This window comes from Pollachius pollachius (genome assembly GCF_949987615.1).
Source record: "Pollachius pollachius genome assembly, chromosome: 13".
Taxonomy (NCBI): Eukaryota; Metazoa; Chordata; class Actinopteri; order Gadiformes; family Gadidae; genus Pollachius; species Pollachius pollachius.
This window is the reverse complement of record NC_136946.1, coordinates 13,618,233-13,624,232: the sequence shown is the minus strand read 5'-3', so window position 1 is coordinate 13,624,232 and position 6,000 is coordinate 13,618,233. Positions and strand designations below refer to the sequence as shown.

The window sequence follows — 6,000 nt, the reverse complement described above, 5'->3', positions numbered from 1 at the left end:
AACCCGACCAACCCAACCCCGCCCTGCCCCCCTCCCCCCACCTCTCCTTTTACTCTAAGCACAGGCAGGCAGCCTTCTGGGACACTTGTCTTTTGTATGATTACCCCCCAACCCAACAATTCTGTCTGTCTTTTCCCCTGAAAAAATGAGGCAGTGAGGCAGTGAGTGGGAGAGAGAGGTGCAGGGGGTATAGCTGAGTGGAAGCCCTGTGAGCTCGGAGCGGAGAGGTGCGTGTTTCCTGGCTTATAAGCACCGTGGCTGGAAGAGAAGCTCGCTTATAGGACCCTGTCTGGCTCACTGGCTGACTGACTGACTGACAGTCTGGCCGGTTTGTGAAGTGTCCCTCTTGAGGAGTGCTCTCGTGTTACTCTCTCTTATACACTTTATCTGTTCCTCTCTCTCTGTTACTCTGTGTTACTCTCACTGTTTTACTCTCTCTATCCCTCTGTTACTCTCTGTTGCTCTCTGTTGCTCTCTCTCTCTCTCTCTCTCTCGCTCTCTCTCTCGCTCTCTCTCTCTGTCTCTCTCCCTCTCCCTCTCTCTGACTCTCTGTCCCTTTGCCCCTCTCCCTCCTACTCTCCTCCCTGGAGAGTGAGAGCGAGGAGATTGGGAAGGTGTGCCTCAGACGCACTTCTGGACGGCCCGAAAGCAGAGCAGAAAGGATTTTTCCAAGCCCACTCTCTCTCTCTCACTCACTCACTCACTCACTTACTCTCTCTTACTCACAAACACGCACACACACTCACTCTCTATTTCTCTCTCTGTCTCTCCCACTGTAGAATTTTTCCCTCTCATTCTCCTCAAGATCTCTCTGCTTATGGACTATTTGGTTGAAAACTATTTTGAGAGAAGAGAAGACGTGTCGCTCTGCCACCAGTTTTCTGTCGCCGTGTGCTTGGCTGCGGGGTGTTTTGGCCTTGTTTGTGTGTTTGTTTGTGCTCTACCCCTGCACATGTGAGCCTTCACTGGACCCGAGGGACCCGTCTCCAAGTTCTGTGTGCGTTCCTAAGATCTCCAATCTACTTTTTTCCCTTTCGATCGATTTGTTTTGTTATTTTGAACTTCAGGTTTTTGATGGTGCAAAATTCGTTTTTGGCTGCATGCTTTTTTTGAATTTCTGATGCCATCACATTCCACGGGAGAGCTGCGTGGCTGAAACAAGCCGGTGAAGACCCACGTGAAGCTCACACCTTCTGCCGACCGAACTCCCTCCCTCCCCCTTCCCCCCGTCCCATCTCGACCGCCACCTGCTCTCAAGGTAAGAGAAACTGCTCCCCTGGCGCCCTCCATCACCCCCTCTCGCCTCCCTCCCTTTGCTGCCCGAATGCTCTTTCTCTGTCCGGTTATCAGCATCTCTCTCTCTCTCTCTCTCTCTCTCTCTCTCTCTCTCTCTCTCTCTCTCTCTCGCAGTCCTAGGGCTGATTCTTCTCGCTCAATGTCCCCTACCTTCACACATCCAGTCACACAGGAGCTTCCTAACTGTATAAAGTAAGAAGAAAGTGAAACAGGGATGTCAACGGAGAGGTTTAATATCTCAGTCACGGGACGTGATTGTTCTCGGGGCTAAGCTGGAGGTAGCACTCATACAGGGGCAGGGAGTGTGCTGGCTGGCAGATTAAAAAGCTGCTCCGAGCCCAGTTCTACCCGAACCCAGCTCCGGCCTGTCACTCTTTATTATGCACGGCGGCGCTATATCAAAGCCATGTTGTAATTGTGCACCCTTTAGCTGTTTTGAAAGTACAGTGCGTGGTTACGCTTTTCTTTTTCTCTCTCTCTTTCTCCCTCTCTTTCTCTCTCACACTCTCACACTCTCACTCAGTCTCAGTGCTGCCGAGAGATGTTATTGATTAGGTGATCAGGTGACAGAACGACTTTTTCCTGATTTCCTGATTCCCGGATTTCTGTGTATTCATACGTCTCGTTTCGGTTAATATAACAAAGTGGGTCTTTTATCGGCATACGTTTATCTCATGGAACTCCTACTGTTAGCGTGCGTGGCTGTACCACGTTCCTTTCAATAATGTGTCGGGCGGGCATCAAGCAGCCATGACTTCTACAGACGTTTGTTTTTGAATAGCTACACTACACTACACTACACTACTTGTTTTCGTACTTTAGCGCAGGCCTGCCCCACTACCTTCCGTGTTATCAGCGAGTGTGTTCATCTGCTGCCATGGTTTCCCCACCTGCTCCCCTGCTGTTGTCATCTAGTGAGCAAGCAGACAGCGATGTTTGTTTCCCGTCTGCATATGGCGGGCTGCGTCACAGAGTCAACACTGCGGCGCACGCGGACACACATGGTCCGCCGTTTCATTCCCCCCTTCGTAATTTCTACTCTTTTTTTCATTCCCCCACCTCCTCTCCCATTATTCCTCCTTCCTCTGTCCATCTGTTGTGACGTCTCTGGCATGTGGGTCCGCATTCCTTTGTAACGGCATCCCTCCATCACAAACATAAAGGGGAACGGGGGGGGGGGGGGGGGGGTGGATACGTTCCTGAAGCTCTGTCTTCAGGTATGCGATGCGACTCAACGGAAGGGGATTGGGAAAGGGGCTTGGGAAGGCGAGCGGGGGAAAAAGAGAAGGAAAGTAAAAAAGAGAGTAAGAGAGAAGAGAAAGTGGCCTGGGCCGGCAGGATGTAGCGACATGGCAATTAGCGGGGCGTAGTAAACATGTTATGAGCGAGAGAGGGAGAGGATATTAGACAAATATTTCAGTCACATATTTCTATCCTGTGCTCTTTAATGCTCTGAGAGAAGGAGAGAGAGAGAGAGAGAGAGAGAGAGAGAGAGAGAGAGAGCTTGCACATGTGTGCTTGCCTAGTACCTCAGAGTACATGTATCAACACAATGTGGAACAACAGGCGTGTGCAGCAGTGTGAACTCTGGCGCTGATGATAATAGCAGCACTCGGTGCTATCGAACCTGTGGAGCGTTCCACCTCTCTGTCTTTCTCTCTTTATGTCTGTCTGTCTATCTCTGTCTCTTTCTCTCTCTGTCTGTCTCTCTCTTTGTCCGTCTGTCTCTCTGGCTGTCTGTCTTTCTGATGCTCCGTCTGTCTTTCCTTCCATCGCTGTACGTCCGTCTCCTTCTGTGTGTCTAATGCATTTGGTTATTATTCACGTCTGTCTATAGCTGTCTGTATGTCCGTCAGTCGCTCTGTCTATATCTGTCTGTCTCTCTCTCTCTCGCTCTCTCTCTCGCTCTCTCTCTCTCTCTCTCGCTCTCTCTCTCTCTCTCTCTCTGTCTGTCTGTCTGTCTGTCTGTCTGTCTGTCTGTCTGTTACTCTGTCTGTTTGTCTGTCTCTCTCTCTCTGTTTGTATGTCTGCCTGTCGCCCTGTCTGTCTGTCCGTCCGTCTCTGTCCGTCCGTCTCTGTCTGTGTGTCTGCCGCGTTTGGCTGTTATTTACCTGAAACACACCCCTGCAGCAGTCACACTTACAGCACATTTTCCATTGGCTCTGTCCTCTCCCTCCCAACAAGCACCAGTATTACCTTATAAGTACCTATAGGTCAGGGGATGTATGCCCCGCCCCCGCGCCCCCGCCCACCTACTCACTGGCAAACCCAGGGAGGGCCCAGTTGTCTGCCAGGTGGATACCAGTAAGAAGTGGCGACTTTTTCTCGTAACCACGGTGACCACATGCCAACGTCTAAGATTCTCTACTCCTGGGATGGGTGCTAAGTGATTGGTTACTGGGCGATGGGTGGCTGTAGGGGAGACGCCTCTGTGGATTTCTGAGTGTTGGGGTATGTGTGCCTGTGTGTGTGTGTGTGTGTGTGTGTGTTTTTGTGTGTGTGGTATGTGTCTTAACCTAGACTGACAAGCGGAAACCACTCTCCCCTGCTGGCCACTGAGTGCTTTTGATATTAAAGCGTGAGTGTGACCAATCATACCCATATATTCCAGTCATGATGAAGGCACTACGAGATGGACACACACACACACACACACACACACACAAACACACACTCAAATAGTTATACACAGCTACACATGCATACACACACACACACACACACACACACACACACACACACACACACACACACACACACAGTAATACACATACACATACACACAAGCTTAGAACATTAGAGTACACTCAAACCGCCTGTAGCTCAAACCGCGTGCTTATGTTGCTGACGGCAAAGCGAGGCATTTTCATGGCCCAAAACGTGTCAAAACTGTTCAATGGTGCTTTTCGAAACAACTGTGAAGTCTTTCTTTCCTTTTTTCATTTTTTCGTTGTGGAAAGTTAATCTCGTTCCTGCTTTTTAGACCGTCGCCATCACAGCGATCCTGAGAATCATAAAAAGAACCATGCCTGAACCACATTTGGGCTCGAGAGAAGCAAAGAAGTAATGCCTTGACAGGCTCACATAGCACCTTTGGGGGTTATTATGCGTGTCTCCATTTAATTTCTCTGGATGATAAATAAAGCCATGATGGAAATATAGAGGAAGGTCTCACAAACTGTACACCTATGGACCGTTCAGTTAGGAAAGTACTGCTTCATGATTGACTGCCTCTCTGTCTCTCTCTCTCTCTCTCTCTCTCTCTCTCTCTCTCTCTCTCTCTCTCTCTCTCATATCCCCTTTTCAAGCTTGCTAGGCTCTGAGTGAGTTTGCAAACTGTGACCACAAGGGGGTAGGCTATCAAGAAACATAGACATTGACTTTACTGTACACACACACACACACACACACACACACACACACACACACACACACACACACACACACACACACACATGCTCTTACTCACTACTGCGCAGAATATGTTTAGTGCATAATGCCTTCATAGGGGTGTGCATGCATTGTGTTGATATTGTTCTATTTTTGACGTCCAAATGTACTTCAAACAGAAACACTTGGTTTATTGACATGTGATCGCATGCACGTGTGTATGCGGGAGAGAAAGTGAGGGCCAGAGAGAAACAGAGAGAGAGACAGAGAGAGAGAGAGAAAAAGGGGAACTTTTTTTTATATGATTCTCTTACTCCGACTTTGCCAGTAGGAAATGATAGGGAATGCGGCTCAAGCAAATGCAAACGGTACTAGAATACTGATCACGAAACAAATAAAAACAAACGTCCCCGATTCCTGTTACTACCTCAAACCTAAACCCTATTTGAAAAGCATACAGACACATAGTTAAAAATATGATTGACAGACACACACACACCCAGACTTTTCTTCTGGAGATACTTTCCGATTAAATGAATAAAAAAAACGGTTAATCCTTTTCTTTATAGTGTCAGAACATTCCTCCTTAAGACCTTGTTTTTCCTAATCAGTCGCTTTTTCTGCTGGAAGACTATGGGCAAACTGCTGTTATTTCACCTTGTTTGTATTCAGAGACACGCCCGGTGACCCGGACTTACGGAAGACTTGAGGGTAACAAAGAATTAGTACATGGGGCTCAGGAACCAGAACACAGGCTCCAGGCCCTTTCTTAATCAGAGAGCAAGAACACAACGCAAAAGATGGATGGGTCCCGTTCTTTTTTTCCACCCAGAGACAAGAGTAAGATGTACAACAGTCTGGGGGGACGTTTTTGGATACACACTTGCGAGCGCACTGATGGATCTTAGTGTGTACAGCTGTTTGAGTGTGTTTGTGTGTGTGGGGGGATGAGTCTCTTGTATCTGTGCTAAATCACATCACACGGTACTTGGTTCTCTCTGTCATCCTTTTAAGTAAGTAATCCAATTTGAATCGAATGAAATCGAATTGAACACTGCTGTCCCCAGGCCATTCTTAAACAAAACAAGCTTTATTGTCATTCTCACAGCTGCAGTAATGCAAAACCAGAAAAGGCCATGCCTGCTTGCTTGTGTGTTTGCTAGTTAGTTAGCTCGCTTGCCGTTGTATCCCTCCAGGCCCTGCCAGTTTTGAGTCTTAAGTTGGAGGTCAGTTAGAGGTGAGGCAGACAGAGAACCCATACACCCAACCCTCCCCCGCCCCCAACCCAACGTCCGTCCTCCCTGAGCGTGGTTT

General features: G+C 48.4%; 1 protein-coding gene across 1 annotated transcript in view; it reads left to right on the top strand.

Annotated features, from left to right (window-relative positions):
• Positions 1 to 286: 286 nt before the first annotated feature.
• Positions 287 to 6,000, top strand: part of col8a2 (collagen, type VIII, alpha 2) — a 43,852-nt gene continuing 38,138 nt past the window's right edge. Inside the window, exon 1 of the mRNA XM_079749574.1 lies at positions 287 to 1,258. The gene's annotated coding sequence lies outside the window, so the exon portion shown is untranslated. The remainder of the gene's footprint in view (positions 1,259 to 6,000) is intronic.